Source organism: Colius striatus, chromosome W (genome assembly GCF_028858725.1).
Source record: "Colius striatus isolate bColStr4 chromosome W, bColStr4.1.hap1, whole genome shotgun sequence".
Lineage (NCBI taxonomy): Eukaryota > Metazoa > Chordata > Aves > Coliiformes > Coliidae > Colius > Colius striatus.
The window spans coordinates 19953629-19970374 of record NC_084789.1 but is presented as its reverse complement, the minus strand read 5'-3'; positions in this window follow the sequence as shown (position 1 = coordinate 19970374).

Genomic DNA, 16746 nt, shown 5'->3' with positions numbered 1-16746 from the left:
AGCTTTATACTAACAAGTACTAATAAACCTTATACTAACTTATCGCAATAGTATAAAGCTTATTTTTCAGACAGGACAAAATTCACACAAGCTGTAAAAAGGTCGTGCTTATCTCCTCACACAATACCTCCGGGGTCCTCCAACTTCCTTGAGGGCAAAAACCAGTTCTGCGAGGGGCCAAGTGATATCTAAAGTTGTGCAAAGATCAGGGGTGAGAAAGCCTCAGGACTTATCAGCCTTCATCTCCCAAGGCCCCAAAGACCATCACCGGGAGACATCACGCAAATGAAAGGAAGAAAAGACCTAATTTACATGCGAAATCGGGGACAGGTTGTGTCTTTGTCTAGGCAGATAATGTCATCATATGATTTTGTAACTTTGTAACAAATATAAGTCAAGCAAGTTGCCGAGTCGGGTGCGCACGTTTGTGGTGGAGCGATCCTCCGTGCGCCCGGCGCCGAATAAACATATCTTCTTTATAACTCTTTGAGTTTTAGAGTTTGATTCCGCAAGTCATTTTGGCACCCCAGATGGGACGCGCTCTGCTCGGCTGCAGGAGCGACTGAGGGACGGACGTCCTAGCCGCGGCCCGAGCCTTTTTCTTCGGAGGAACTCTGCTCCCAGCCGCTCACTGCGGGAACAGACAACGACCATCTATCCTGCGGACAAGGTATGTGAAAGAGGGAAAAGGGACCGCGGTCGGGGCGATCGGTAAGTCGCGCAGAGACGTCTGGCGCACAACAGAGTCCCCATGTAGGTATAAGTTGGGAAGAATCTCGGCATTGGGGGGGGTTACCTGTTTTTTCGTAACTCAGAGACCCCAGCTGGCATTGGGGGGGGGGGTTGGTTATTTGGTATTCGTAACTCAGAGGCCCCAGTCGGCATTTGGGGGGGGTTACTTGGTATTCGTAACTCAGGGGTCCCAGCCGGCATTGGGGGGGGGGGTTACTTGGTATTTGTAACTCAGAGGCCCCAGTCGAGATTCGGATGGTTACAGGGTGAATTCGCATGACATCTTGGTTTTAGTTTGCAGCTGCGGAAGGGATAACAACTGGTATAATAATAGTATTGTGGCGTTGGAAGTACCCGGGCTTATTTGTATTTCAGATAAACGGATATTGTCGATATGGTGGTTAAAGTTGTGATGTGTGTGTGAATTGAGTGTTTGAATGAATGAGACGCAGTCTGACTGCGAAGCGAGTGTGGAGTCATCCGCGGTTCCGTATCTCCGCGAGGAGACCGGCCAGAGACGGACGAAGCGTGTCAAGTAATCGTAGTGTTTGTTAATTTGTCTACACATGTTTTATGTGAACCAAGGGAGCCAAGAAATATATTTTAATAGTACTATTTTACACTATCAAGGTAGAGATAAGGAGCGAGAACGAGAAGTTTGCCGGTGGTTTCAGCTTCCCAGTGTTAATGCATTAACGAGAACTTTATATCCCCCTTGGGGGTGGGGAGAGGATCCCACCCCAAACAGGAGGATCGGGACTATACAAATATCAGGGAATATACTTAACTTTTGTGTGTGAGTTATACAGCGGAGAAGAAAGAACTCCGTCCACTGCCCCATTAGAAATTCCCTGTTTAAGACACCCCCATTTGGAACATGCTGGGTTCCCAACTTATACTTTATATGGGGACTCTGTCGTGTACTAGATGTCTCTGCACGACTTACCGATCGCGGTCCCTTTTCCCTCTTTCACATACCTTGTTTTGTTTGTTTGTTTTTTCCCTATGGTGGCCAGTGAGAGGACAAAGGGTAACAGACACAAGCTGAAACACAGGAAGCTCCACTGGAACACGAGGATAAACTTCTTTACTATAAGGATGAGGGACCCTGACCCAGGCTGCCCAGGGAGGGTGTGGAGGCTCCTTCTTGGGAGGTTTCCAAACCCACCTGGACACATACCCGTACCCCCTGATCGAGGGGAACCTGCTTTAGCAGGGGCTTGGGCTGGATAAGGACGAGCTCTAGAGGGCTGTCGTGGTTTAGGCCCATCAGGGAACAAAGGCCACGATTAGCCTCGAGTACCGAAGAGGCTGAGGATTGCTCGAGGGCAGGGAGGGCTTAATTGCCGCTTAAGGTTCAGGACAAAACAGACCAGGCTACTCGGTTTTGGGGAAGAAAACAGAAAATAATTTAATGCAAAATCAACCAAAACATAACCAAAATGAAACAACCCAGAGTAATACATCAATGGAGAGTCCAACCAGCCTTTTTAAGAACACCTTCTTGCCACCCCTCCCCTCTTCCCGGGGTCAGAGCCCTGATCCCGGTGTTTTTACCTTGCCCCCCCCTGAACGGTTCGGGGGGGCAGGCAGTGGGGGGTTCAGTCAGTCGGTTTCCGAGAGCTTCTGCCGTTTGTCCCTCCTCAGGACGGGTGAACTCCACACCAGTCCTCCCTGCAAGTCCGTGGGGTAACTCACAAGCATGGCAGACTTGCACGGGCTGCTCCGATGCCCACTTATTCCAAAGGCTGCAGCTCCTCTCTGCCTCTCGTGTGGGGCTGCTCTGCGGCGCGCAGGCTCTCCAACACGGCCTGGGCCATGGCCATCTCCCCACACAGTCCCCCGCCCGTCCGGGCTCACCCACACGGAGCTGTCGGTGGCTCTCAGTCTTGCCACGAATCTCCATAGGTTTCAGGGGCACAGCTTGTATTCTCGCCACGGCTTGCAGAGGGGTCTCCGGTCTACCGCTTCTCGTTCCTTCCTCCTTCTCTGGCTGAAGGGTCCGCGTGGTGGCCTCCATCTTGTATCACTCTCCACCTCCCGACTCGCATTTCAAATTCCCGTCCCCTAAATAGTGATCGCAGAGGCGCCAGATTGGCCCAGCCGGGCCGGAGGTGGGTCTGAACCTAGGAGCCGGGGGAGGGTCTTCACTGCAACCCGCTCCCCCTGTTACCAAGCTCCTTGCTAAACCAGGACAAGGGCCTTTCTTGTTGTAGCAGTGCAAGCTATATTCATTCAAAGATATAGAGAATCTAGGTAATGCACATGCAGAGACACACTTCATTTCCTAGCTACTTCCTTATATGCTGCTTCTGCCCATGTGATCACCCAGGGCCCAATTGATTAACTCATAGAACCTGTTTCTGATAATTGGAAGTAGCTTGCCAGCTGCATTAACTTGTCCCTACCATCTTTATTCAAGCTGGCTGCTCCAAGTCACATTTGTGCCTACACTTTCCAGCCCCCACCATTCAGGCTTTCTGGGATCCTCCCCATGGTCTTTCTCTATTCTGACCTGCTCTCTCTCTCCAGCAGTGCCAGCCTGGGTAGCCCAACAAGACCTGTGCTGCCTGGAGCCCCTCTCATACTGGAGCGATTTTGGGGTGGACGATGGCCCCTTGGACAGGCCGCAGGAGCCGGCAGAGCCCTTGGGGGGACAGCATGAGGCACAGTGAGCGGCTCTACGGACCTCACCCACCCCAGGACCTGCAGCCCTTGTTGGAAGAGGGACAGCTGAGCAGCGTCCAGGCTGCTGGGACTGAGGCTGCACTGGGAACATGGCCTTGGTCTGGGCTTTGTGCTGTCTGGGGCTCATGTGCTGTCTCTGCTGACTCCTGACTGTCCTTGATGTTCTAGGCAGTGCATTTGTATTGCTTTTCTCTTGGGAGAAGAGACCTAGTGGTTAGTGAAACCTATGTTTGTTGTTCCCATGTCCTTTGCTCTCTGACTGGAGGAGTAGCAGGGCTGTTTGTTGGCAATACCAGCGAGGCTCCGTGTCCTTGGCGTGGCTCGTGGCAGGGAGGGATATGATGGCTCATATCCAGCATGGCAGAGGAGGGTTTTCCTTGAAGCTGCAGGCTGGGAGCAGGAGCTGCCTGCTGCCCTGTGGGTCCCTTCAGCATCATCCCTGGGTCCTGCTGCATGGCGCAGGCCAGGGAGGCTGTGTTTCCCTAGCAATGGCTGTGCTGTGCAGCTCCTGGGGAGGGGGCATTCAGCTGCGTGAAGCTGGAGCCCACCAGTGGGGCACAGATACCGTATGCACGTCTGGGACCTCCTGGCACAGCTCTTCCCTGCTGTGATGAGCAGAGACCAGCTTCCCCTCGGGAGCATGGGTCAGGGGAACGAGTCTGTGGGTGGGTAGAGAGGGACAGTTTATCTTCCCTGCCCTTATGAGGGGATGCCCCTTCCAGCTGGGCTCCTTCCTTGCACACCGATGGTATTGAGTGTTAAATGAATGAGACGCAGTCTGACTGTGAAGCGAGTGCTGAGTCCTTATCCGCGGTTCCGTATCTCCGCGAGGAGACCGGCCGGAGACGGACGAAGCGTGTCAAGTAATTGTAGTGTTTGTTAACTTGTCTACATATGTTTTTATGTGAATTAAGGGAGCCAAGAAATATATTTTAATAGTACTGTTTTACACTATCAAGGTAGAAGATAAGGAATGGGAATGAGAAGTTTGCCGGTGGTTTCAGCTTCCCGGTGTTAATGCATTAACGAGAACTTCATATTCCCCCGGGGTGTGGGGAGAGGATCCCGCCCCAAACAGGAGGATCCGGAGTATATAAATATCAGGGAATATACTTAACTTTTGTGTGTAAGTTATACAGCGGAGAAGAAGTAACTCCATCCACTGCCCCCATTAGAAATTCCCTGTTTAAAACGCCCCATTTGGAGCATGCTGGGTGGGTAAAACTGAAGCGTACTTCTTGCTAAAATATATAACTGTAATAGCGTTGGAAGGAGTGGTGACTACGATAAGCATTGGTGCTGGTGTCCTGAGAGTGAAGAACACATAGCTGAGATTACAACCGTGTTTTGTGGTTGGGAGTTGGGATTACCTAATTTGAGAAACGTTTCAGAGAAAGAGTTACAAAGAGTAATTCGAGAATATAGGAAAATAATGGGAAGCGCTCAGTGTGAGAGCCAAGAAAAGTCCATTAGGATGCATATTGGCACATTGGAAAGATCTTGTGGGGACTAGGGGTACAGAAAGTAAAAAAACACTTATAAAATACTGCAACCAATGGTGGCCCCTCTATAAATTAGACGATGGGGAGAAGTGGCCTCAAAATGGAACTCTGAATTATAATACCCTCCTACAGTCAATGTTGTTTTTAAGGAGGGAAGGAAAATGGTATGAGGCTTCTTATGTGGATATGTTTTTCACTCTGAGAAATTACCCAGAGTGGCAGCAGGCCTGTGGGTTAACTCCTCCCCAAGATCCCCTGGTACCGGCCCTAGAACAAGAAAAACGGGAAAACTAAAAAGGTGCTGTTCGTCCTGTAGTGTTGGACAATGCTGCACCAATAGAGATAAGGTGTATCAGGCAAATGATTTGGAAAGCCTAGAAGGCTATATACCTCCCTCCATGCCCCCTCCTAATGAAAGAGGGGCAGAAGTAATAAAACAGAAAATGAGAATGGAATATATGGGTCCTCAGGGGACAGGGAATATGGGCATGCCTACTGGCAACCAGGGCCCTCCTCCAACAATGAGTATAAATATGAATGACAGAGGAACTTTACCTGGCCCTGCAATGGGTCCTGGTCCTTCTGTGGGACCAGACAGGACTGTAAATATGGGAACACCACCGATACCAGACAAAGGAACAGTGAAAAATGAGCCACAAGGCCCTGGATTCAGCCCCATTACATCAAGGACTCGGAGTAAAGTGGGTCCAATAATTCAAGCCCTGCTGAGATGGGAGATGAGCCCAATGGGGCCCACAAAAATAAAGGTTCCTTTTACCACTAATGACTTAGATTCCTGGAAGGAAACAGTAAGAGATTACCGAGAGGACCCTATAGGCATTGCTAAAAAGTTTGATATGATTCTTAAAACTTTAGATCCAGACTGGCGAGACATAGATGCATGTTGGATGCACTGACCGAAACAGAAAGGCTGTTGGTATTGAAAACACAAGTACAGGCCCAAATTACGGGAGGGACACTAGTGGGATGGACAGTTGATCAGTGTATACCTTTGACAGACCCAGGGAGGGATCCAAATGATTGCGATGATTATCAGCAGTTGCAACAATATCAACAGTGGATAAAATATGGGTTGGAAAATGCGATTCCTTAAACTATAGATTGGTCAATGTTATATGCCATAAGACAAGGCCCTTTTGAAACCCCTTCAGAATTTTTAGACAGAATAAGACTTGCTATGGGTAAATACACTCCTCTGGACCCGTCGGCAGAAGTAGGCCAGCAACAGCTAATATCCTTGTTCAGAGGGCAGTCATGTGACAATATCCGAAGAAAACTGCAAAAATTAAGAGGGGCAGACGCGCGGGATATAGAAAGGTTAATCGAAGCAGCATGGAAGGTCTTTGGGAATAGGGAAAGTGACAAGGACAGGAGAATGGAACAAAGAATTATAGCAACTGTGGCAGCTCTGGAACAGAGACCACAGAGAAGAGAGCTACTGAGACTGGATAGGGATCAGTGTGCGTACTGTAAAAAAAAGGGACACTGGAAAAAAAAATGCCCCAAGGGGTTCAAGGGGAGCTACGATGGACGAAGAGGGAGACCTGCGATAGCCCACTTAAAGGAGGACGATTGACAGGGACCTGGGGAGTCTACCCTGGCGGATCCACTGGTTACACTAAAGCTAGGGAAAAATGAAAAACAAGTGGAATTTCTAATAGAAATTGCACACCGATGGCCACACACTGGGGGGAATGGGGGTTGGAGCTCATAGACAGGTTCCAGTTTGCCCAGAAAGAAGCACGGAGCTGCCTTGGGCCTGGTCTGTGGCAGCACTTGGGTTACAGCTACTCTTGGTGCCTCTCCCTGTGCTCTCCTGCATCTCTTCCTCCCACTCTCAGCAGTGGTGAAGGCAGACCTGACGTGCTCTGACTTGAAATAAAAATGAAGTGGAAAAGACTTACTGGTTGCTGACAACATCTGTTGTTGCCAGGAATTTATATAGTACTGTAAAACAAGTAACTCGCCAATGTGATCTTTGCCTCCAAACTAATCCAAAGAACACTCCTAAGCTGGAGTTGGGCCAAATTGGTAGGGGAAATGGGCCCGGGCAGCAATGGCAAATTGATTTTTCAGAACTCCCAAGGAAAGGGGGGTACCGGTACCTGTTGGTGTTAACTGACACCTTTTCAGGTTGGCCAGAGGCATTTCCCACGAAGACAGTGAAAGCATGGGAAGTAACAAGAGTATTAACACAAGAAATAATACCACGTTTTGGAGTACCAGCAACCATGTCCTCGGATAGGGGGCCACATTTCATCTCTAAAATAGTGCAGCAAATTAGTCGATGTTTGGGTATAGATTGGCAGCTCCATACCCCATACCGACCTCAATCAAGTGGACAGGTCGAAAAAATGAATCATTTGATTAAGCAACAAATTGTGAAATTGAGACAAGAGGCCAACTTAACATGGCCTCAGGCCCTACCTTTGGCTCTGTTATGTATTCGAACTAAACCAAGAGCCAAGGAAGGACTCAGCCCTTTTGAAATCCTATACAGGCGATCCTATATGACCCAGAGAGGGATATCTGCACAGAGATTATGTCTATGTTAAGTCTCTTGCAGAGAAAACTTTGGGGCCTCAGTGGGAAGGTCCGTTCCAAGTTATCCTTACAACATACACTGCAGTTGAAATCAAGGAGCAAAACACATGGATTCATCACTCACGGATAAAGAAAGCTCCAGGAGGACAATGGATATCTGAATCTCAAGGACCATTGAAACTGAAACTTCTGAGACAGCAGAATGAGGAGTAACTTTATTCATTTGATTTGTTTAATAGTGTTTTGCCTAGGGACCCTTGCTGCCTGGAAAGACAATGCATATGTGCAGATTGCACAGGCAGCTGGGCAGGCCTTAAACATATCCAACTGCTGGATATGTTCAGCCCTTCCCAGGAGTAACATGGAGATGCCCCTTTTTGGCATTCCAGTGGCATATGCGAACCGGAGCTGGCCCTATAGTCCTTTAAATAATTCTACAACCCCTACAGAAGAAAATATTCAATGGAAAGGGGCAAAAGCATGTTTACCTGGTCAAACCCCAGCAAAACTCCCTAATGGACAGACTATATGTTGGGGTACAGCTAATATGATGTCAAACATTCCAACTCAATTACATAGCTGCAAAGAAACAAACAATTTTTTTTCACCAGATAATTCAAGATGATACATCATGGGGATTTCAAGAGTTATGGAATAAATTAACTTCATGGTTACCTAACTCTGTTTGGTTGAAACAACTTTTTGTGGCAACAATTCTGATAATAATTATAATTTTGCTATTCACTGTCTGTATCAAATGTTTCCTCTGGTGCTGTCAGAGCACTGGAGATGCTTACTCAAGTTGGAAGAAACACCAGCTAAGACATAAGCTTGAGTTGAACAAATACTTTAATAGAGTGCTTGATAAGGAAGCTCTGTACTAATAGTAAAAGAATTTACTAATTGTATAGAAAAGGGCAGATTGATGTAGAGCTTTATACTAACATGTACTAATAAACCTTATACTAACTTATCGCAATAGTATAAAGCTTATTTTTCAGTGTTGCCCTATTCTCTTGACATACACTTGTTAATGAGAATACCCCCACCCCCCTTAGTCTTCTCTTCTCCAGGCTAAACAGTCCCAGGTCCCATAGCCTTTTCTTATCAGAGATATGTTCCAGTCCCTAGATCATCTTGGTAGCCCTGAATCCAGTATCACTTGGCCTCATGTGGGAGTGAGGCAGCTGCCGTAGCTACTTGCAAGTGGAAGGACTGAGTCAAAGCTTCTCCTCAGGCCCTGCAGTGAGTCAATGTGGGGCTGGGAGCACAGCCAGGGCATCATCTCCTGCCCTACCACCACCCCCGTGCTTTACTTTCTTCATTGCTCCAGCCTTTCACTAATTAAAACTCTTTCCTTTCATACTCCAGCAGCTGCCCCATGGCAGATCCCTGCTCAGTACACCCAGGCCAGTTTTCAAGTTGAGAAAAGCCAGCTCTCCTGATTGGCTGCTCCTCACCCATGGTGGTGGGAGCTGCTGGAGGTGCAAATGGCCAAGTCAGAGAGATGGCCATCTGAGAACCTCATCTGAGGAGAGGGAGAGCCCGGGGTCTTCATGCCCCTAGGGTGCTTGGAGCAGGATGAGTCTTCCCACTACACAGACAGCCACCACCTTTGAGCTGCTCACAGCTACCTGCAGCCCACATACTAAGGGACTGTCTGTGTGTCTGGGTGTCACTGTTACCCTCAAACAGACGCATGGTCCCTCATTCATCCATCCCACAAACACTGCTGCTACTCATGGGGAAACCCACTGTCCAGTTGGGTTTTTGACTGAGCAACTGGGGTCTCAACGTTGGATACTTTTTGAGACAGTAACTACCCAGCAGAGGTGATGGAAAGGCTGCGACTCATCTGGCTTCTTCACTGGGTGCCTGAGGCCTTGTGCCCTGCAGCCTGAAGCCACTCTGCAGAACACACCAGGATCTCCTGTTAGAGCTGCAGGAGAGGAGGTAGGAAGGTGCTGTGAAGGGCCATCAGCCCCCCGATCTCTCCCCACCTTTCCAGGATGATCAACCACTAGATCACCAACTCCATGAACTATTTAAATAAACAAGCACAGAGCGTGGTCAGTGTTAAAACCTGTCACCTCTGAGCAGCTTAATTTATACTTTCTCCCACTGATCAGTGCAGGCTGCCTGCCCAAATCAATGCCAGTACCCATGGGTGCCCAGAACTGACAGGGAAAGTGGGCAGGCAGGAGCAGGGCCTGATGGGCAGCATCACTCCTGCCTGCTATTCCTGCAGATCCGGGGCTGGGGGGCTGCACTTCAGAACTTTATTTGAGCTCTGTCTCCTCCTCCCTCCCTTGCACCTCATGGGAAAAAATGAGTGTACAAAAGCATCCTAAAAATTCCCCCTGCATCTCCCTGGGACTGTGCTTGGTCTCAACTCAAGCCATGCTGCCCTTTACAGGGTTATTTTTAGTGTTGTCCACTGCCGTGAAGTTTTTGACTCTTGGCCTAAAAAAACACCAGCTCAAAGCCTATAAAACCAGCTCTAAGCCTACTTCATGCAGCTAAGGCATTCCTTAACTAAGGCATTTGTTTTTAGTGCATTTGGTACAGGCCATTGTGCCACGTCTAATGGAACTCCCACCAAACAGGTAGAAAAAGGATTATCTGGAGTGGCCATTGATAAACATATTGTAGACTGATTGATTGCTTTGGCCAGTGTAACCCACATGTTTTGCTTGGGTTGTTGAAATTGCCTAAAACCATTTACCACAATCATTTGAAGCATCAACAGTATGATAAAATACATTTTTTTACTCCTGATCAAAAAAAAATCCTTCACCAATGAGTCTAAAACACAAACCACCTTTTAGCTTCTCCAATGTCAAAATGTTCTGTTCTTCCAAGTTCCATTCCTGACACCTAAAACACCTTAGAAAGTTCCCACTGTAAGAAAACCACTATTCATCATCACATCTACAGCAAAATGCATAACATCACGACCAACAGTTTTTACGCTCGTTGAGGCAACGGATTGAGCCCAGCGGTCCGTGAGGGCCGGGGCCGGCGGTGTCGGCGCGCGGTGTGTGTGGGGGGCTCCGGAGACACTGACCAGGCGCGGGAAGCGGCTGCGCGGCGGCGGCTGCGGATGGAAGGGGCGGGAGGGGTCTGGCTCACTCCATGCCGGCCCCGGCGCCGCAGTCGGTATTAGTCTCTCCTGTGTTTTCTTTGTCTCCCCTCTCGTGCCCGATGGGCTGCGCACCGGGATGGCTTTCAGTGGCATCTCGATGGTCTCTTGTCGCTCCAGTTTCTTTAATACTTCCTGCAGGAGCCTGTCCGTTCCCCTGTCTATCTCCTTCGGCCTCGGCGCAACGGTCAACGCCTGGGCTGCAGCCATGGCCACACGCTGTTCTGCTTGCACCTCTTCTAAAGCATTTATCACGTCTCTCCAAACCTAGATCTTTACTGATCTTACTATTGTCCTTATCACCACTAATAGTGGCTTCCCAGAGAAGGTTTCCAATTTCTCTCCACTCACCAGAAAAGGGAGGTGAGACATAATTAGTCCCGATACCAAACAGTCCAGCTGTTGGCTCGGCTACAGTCTCAGGCATATCAAGCCGCTGAGTTACAGCAGCAGCCAAATCCTTTTCCATCTTATATCTCTTCAGACAGTTAATGACCTCTCTCCACTGTTTCATCAGTTTCCGAGCAGTCTTATCTTCGTCTATAACCAAGTCCCAAAGACAAGTCCCATATGCTCTCCACTCCTCCTCATCAAAATATTTCTCAGAGTCTTTAAAAAAGCCTTTGCAATTACCATATACAAGCAGACCAGACAAATCGGTCAATTTAAAGTCCACCCCCTGCTTTTCTAAAAAGCGATGTAAAAGTGAGAGTGCTGCCTCCTTTTCCATGTTGTCGGATCCTCGTCTCACCGCAACCTGTAGCCACTCCCCCAGGTACAGCAACCTCTGCTTGGGATCCGGCAGGCTTCCACCTCTGACGACTGCTTCTGCCTCCAGATTTTCAAGTCTCAGCTCCCCGCAGGCAGGCTCCTTACCCGGTAACACCCAGTGAGGGTCCCTGTTCAGGTGCCATTTGCTGCAAAGTTTTCGGCTCTTGGCCTAAAAAAAAAAAAAACAGCTCGAAGCCTAAGAAACCAGCTCAAAGCCTAAAAAAGAAAACCAGCTCCAAGCCTACTTCATGCAGCTATCAACCCAGGGTCCGATTCTCAGCTGGGTGGGAAGAAATCCAGTCCTACTCAGTGTGAGTGACAGCAGAAATCTTCTTCCCTTTATTGAAAGCAGGCTCTAACTTATATACACAGCAGCTTCAAAGCTAGCTCAGCAACAGCAGCTAATAGGTTACATTTTCATGTTCATCCTACTTGCAGTTTCTGTGATAAGCAAGCTCCCTCACATTTTCCCATCTTGTTTTTCCCCAAAGTTGTTTACCACCTTTAGCCGAAAACAGTCCGACCTTGAGGGAACAGAAAGCGGCCTGCTGTCTACATGACAGCAACTGCTTTAACCATGGCTCTGACTCTGGTCTTGATTGTGCATCAAATCCATATAACTAGAGCCCAGGCTGCTTTGCCCCAATGGGCCTAGCATTATACCCCAGGATCCATGTCCATTCTCCCTTAACCATTCCTCCACAGTCCTTCCCCTCTGTAGTATTTAAGGGCTGGCAAGTGTTCCCAGGCAGGAGAAAGCCTCCGGGTGCCTCATGCTGATGAGGGAGACACTGAGCCACTTCCCCGGTGTTCCCTCAGGTGTCTCGTCAGCACTAATGTCTCATCAGCAGGAATGTGATGGGGTATACCTAGGGCCCCATGCCTGTTGTCACCCCAGCACGGGGCCCCATGCACCCCTAATCTCAGGAGCTGTGTTCCCCCATCCCTGTCCAAGGGCACCCCAGGGTCAGCCAAGACCCAGCCCCAGCCCTGGGCTCTCATACTGGGTCCTGCAGCCCACTGAGGCACATCACACCATCCGTGCTGAGCTGATGGCTCTGGGACCCCCACACTGTGGGACACCTTCCCCTGCATCCTCCTGCTCCAACCCTAGCCCAGAGCCCTCCCGTGCACCGGAAGCCCCAGGCCAGCTCCTTCCTGGTTCCACCACCTTCTGCCAGGCTCCACCACTTCTAGAAGTGGATCCACTCCCAGCATTAATAATATCAAGTGCTAATAAAGGAGAATTGATTCACTGTTTCCACTCACTCCCAACTGGTGCCAGCCAGTTTTCTTCCCAGTTCAGTGTCCTCTCTCCGTCAGCTGTATCGGGGTGGGGGTTCCTGCCACATACGGCACCCACAGAGGTCACCGGACTCTGGGGGGTCTTTCAGACTTTGGGGCATTTCCTTTGGAGGTAAAGGCAACATTTGGAGGTTTTCTGATAAATCACACTCCCTATGGCTTCAGCATTTCAAGCCATCACAGATCGATGGGGTCAGGCAAAGGGTGGGGGTGAGTGTGGACAGTTGGGTGCCCCAACCCTACCCCCTCCCCGTGTGTACCCCTGCGTGGGGCAGCTGTGATGCTTACACCCGCGAGTGAGCATGTCTGCTCTGCCACGGTCACACTGCACCAGCCTGGGGACCCCTCGACCCTACAGACCATCCCCGTCTTGGAATCACCCTCCCGGGCTCTGCACCGCCTCTTGCACGACGCTCCCTAACGCTGCGGCCGCAGCGAGGCTCTTGCGTGACGCTCCCTGTCGGGGCCGCGGTCGTTTTGCAGATCCCCGTCCCGTTTCTCGCATAGCCATACCCCCTCAGCCCCGACCATCTCCGCACTGAGATGGCCCCGCCCCTCCGCACTGCGCATTCGCGATCCTGCAGCGCCACCTGCCGGCGGCCTGGAGGAAAAGCGTGAGGCGTCCACCCCCCGCATTGGGACCCTCCACCCTCTGAGACTCCCCCTCGGGACACCTCCGGTCCGGGATACCCCTGGATCCTCCCCCTTGAATCCTCTACATCGCAGCCCATCTCCCCTTCCCAAGCTTTGGGATCCTCCCAATCCTGGGGATCCTCCCAATGGCCCCCACACATCCTCAGGACGCCCCTCCTGAGGAACAACTCCCACCTCCCCCGATTTTGGGACTTCTCCCCCAGGTTTCCCCACCACTCCGGGTCCCCCCGAGACAGCCCAACCCGGGGACCCCACCCTCGCACCCCTTTCCTCACGTCTCTATTGGCTGCCCCCTCCCCACCCGTCCCAGCCCCTCCTGTAGTTACCCCGCAGCAACGCAGACCCCAAAGGTGCATGACAGCTGGTCCCCAGACCCCAAAGGCCATGACAGCTGGTGCCCCCCAAGTAACACGGAGACAAAGGCACCGCTGTGGGACATGGGCCTGGGGACAAAGGGTCTTCAGCACCCAGAGGTTGTTGGGCTGGGAGGGCCCTGAGCTGTCACTCACGGGACACACGGGCTAACTGGACCATGGGCCATCCCGGCAGAGATAGGGCTGGGGTCTACCAGCCCCACATCCCCCCCAGCCACAGCACCCTGCAGCTTTGGCCAGCCCCATTCCCATGTGCTCCCCATGGCCACATGCCCCCCAAACCCATGCTGACCCCCCAGCCATCACACCCCAAAACCCTGGCAGCCTGCACCCCAAATCACAGCCAATTCAGGTTCATACCACTCCCAAACTTTGTCACCCCCAACCCCATGTCACTCCCAAACCCCTGTCACCCTCAAACTGTGTCACCCTGTACTTGGGTCACCCTGTCCCCACCCCAGCTGGGACCCCAACACCATAGGGGAGATGGTCATGTGGGGGGGGGGGGGGTGCAGGGTACAGCAGGAGGGGGGCAACACAGCCATGCTGGGGGTGGCCATGCCCAGGTGCCAGTGCCGGGGGTGCCAGTGCTGGTGCTGGGGGGTGTCGGTGCCAGAGGGGTGTCCATGCCAGGGAGTGCTGGTGCTGGGGGGTACCGGTGCCAGGGGTGTGTCCATGCTGGGGGTTCTGCGGCAGTGAGCCGGGAAGGGGATTCATTAACAGGGCAAGAGGTGGTTCCAGCTGCCACCATGATTGATGGCCTAGCCTCCATCTTGTCAGACGGGTTTTGTCTCACGGCTAGGGGGAGGGGAGGGAGGAAAAGAGAAAGGGAAAAAAAGCCCCCGGAGCAGGTAGGGGGGTCGCAGCCCAGATTGGGGTGCCAAAGGAGGGTGCCCCTCCTCGCCTTTCCCCGGGCTGTGGCAGTGATGGATGGCCCGGCCAGGTGCGGCTGCTTCACCACGGAGGCTGAAGACCCCCCTCCTCTGGGATTGGGGTCCCAAGCAGCCCTCAGAGACTGGATGAGGGCTGAGGGGTCCACGCTGGGAGACTTGGCTGCACGATGAGCCCCTATTCCCCAAAACCCCCTAGCCAGAGCCCACCCCCCACATCACACCCATAGGTGCTGCTGGACAGGGGGGTGGCTGCAGACAGAGTCCACATCACTCCCCAAAATAAACTGGTACCTTGGCTCTTCTCCCTGTTTTCACCCCCTGCCAAGGCTGCAGAGCAGCCCCCAGCGCTCTCCCCGTGCGAGCTGTTGCCCCCAGCCGCGGCTGATCCATTCGTCCCCGGAAGGGCTGGGGCATCTGTCGCCCCGTTAACGTATTTTTAACCAGAAAACGTAGATCCCATTAAGCAGCTCCCGTGTCTGCCCGTAGCAAAGCGTGGGCAGAGCGGGGAGGCTGGGGGGCGGTCGGTGCGGGGGCAGGAGGTGCCAGTCCCCAGCCCCTCTGCCCTCCCCATGCCCTGGAGACCTTGGAGCAGCTTCTCCCTAAAAATTGGCGGGGGGGGGGGGGGGGGGGGAGAAGCAGAGCAGAGATGGACAGAGGGATGCAGGGAACAACGGAAGATGGATGGAGAGACAGATAGATGGGTGGGACACATGGGACAGGCAAGGGCACTATGGCCAGATGGCAGGGGGAGGGGGCCACGGGCCGACTCCCCAGCTGGAGGGGCCACAGCCACCCCCGCACCAGGCTCCGCTGCACTTGGCAGCTAATTCAGTGAAATGGCTGTCGGGGAGGTAATTAAAAGGGAGCGGGAGCGCTGGGGCGGCCTCAGACAGATGGAAGGGCCCGTAATTGGTAATTAAATTCCTCCCTGACAGGTGAGATGGAGCAGCAGCCGGGCCCCACAGCCGAGGAGGGGGAGGCAGAGACGGGTCCCGGTATCATCAGGGCTGAGGATTGGCGCAGCTGGGACCCCCGGCACCGGCCCTGCCTTTGTCTGCCGATTTCTGGAGCAAACGCAGCCCTGAAACCCCCGGGACCGCGGTCCCCTCTCCGCAGCCTCGTGACAGTCCCCAGGGGGGTGGGGAGGGGGCGGGGGACGGCGACACACAGGGGAGCACAGTATTTGGGGGAAAGCTCCTCGTCCGGAACTGTGGGTCTCCGCCGTCCCCCTGGTCCATGTCCTCTCCTTCCACACCCCCACGCCGTCTATTTCACGCATCCCTGTGGGATACAGACCCCCCGGGCATACGGGGGGGGGGGGGGCGGGCAGGGCCGGACTGGGGGGCTGCAGCCCCACACGAAGGCCCGCTGTGCCAACCCCCCCCCCCCCCCCCCGGCGGGAAGCGGCTATTTAATTTGTCTGTCGTTATCTCCCGGGAATGGCGGAGATAACGGGAACGGGATGGGGGAGACGGGGGGTGGCGGGGCCCGACAAAGCTCCTCACAGGGGTGTGTCCGGGACCCCGCGGCGGGTGGGCGATGGGGGTGCACAGCCGACCTCCCCTGCCGCAGCTTCATTTAATTCCCCGTTAAAGCCCCCGCAGTGTCACCGGCCCCTCGCCAGCCGCGACCTCCGGCGAGGGCACTGCCCTCTGCCCCTGTCCCGGCCATCCTGACCTGCAGGTCCAGCCGGTGGCAGCCCGGGGAGGGTGAAGTTCGTTCCGGCAGGGCAGGGGGATAAAGGGGACTTTAAGGCTAAGCCCCCCCCCGGGGGCTGCCGGCTCGCCGTGGCGATGGTAAACCCGCAGCTGCACCACCTCTTCCTCCCGCCCCGCTGCTGAGCTCCATCTGCCCAGGCAGGATGCCCCCCCCCCCCCCCCCGCACACGCAGCCGTGGGAGGAGACCCTCCCCCGTTCTCCGCCCCATTCTCATCAGCCGGGAGCTACAGACATACATATGCCCGCCCGGTCTCCGTCCCCGTTTTGGGATAACGAGAGGCTCCCTGTGTCACCCCCATGGTACACCCGGCCCCACATGGCCCGGCTCCTCATGGCCGGTGGGGAACAGAGATGGGGCCAGGGAGGAAATCCCCATAACCCCACTTCTCACTCGGGTGCCA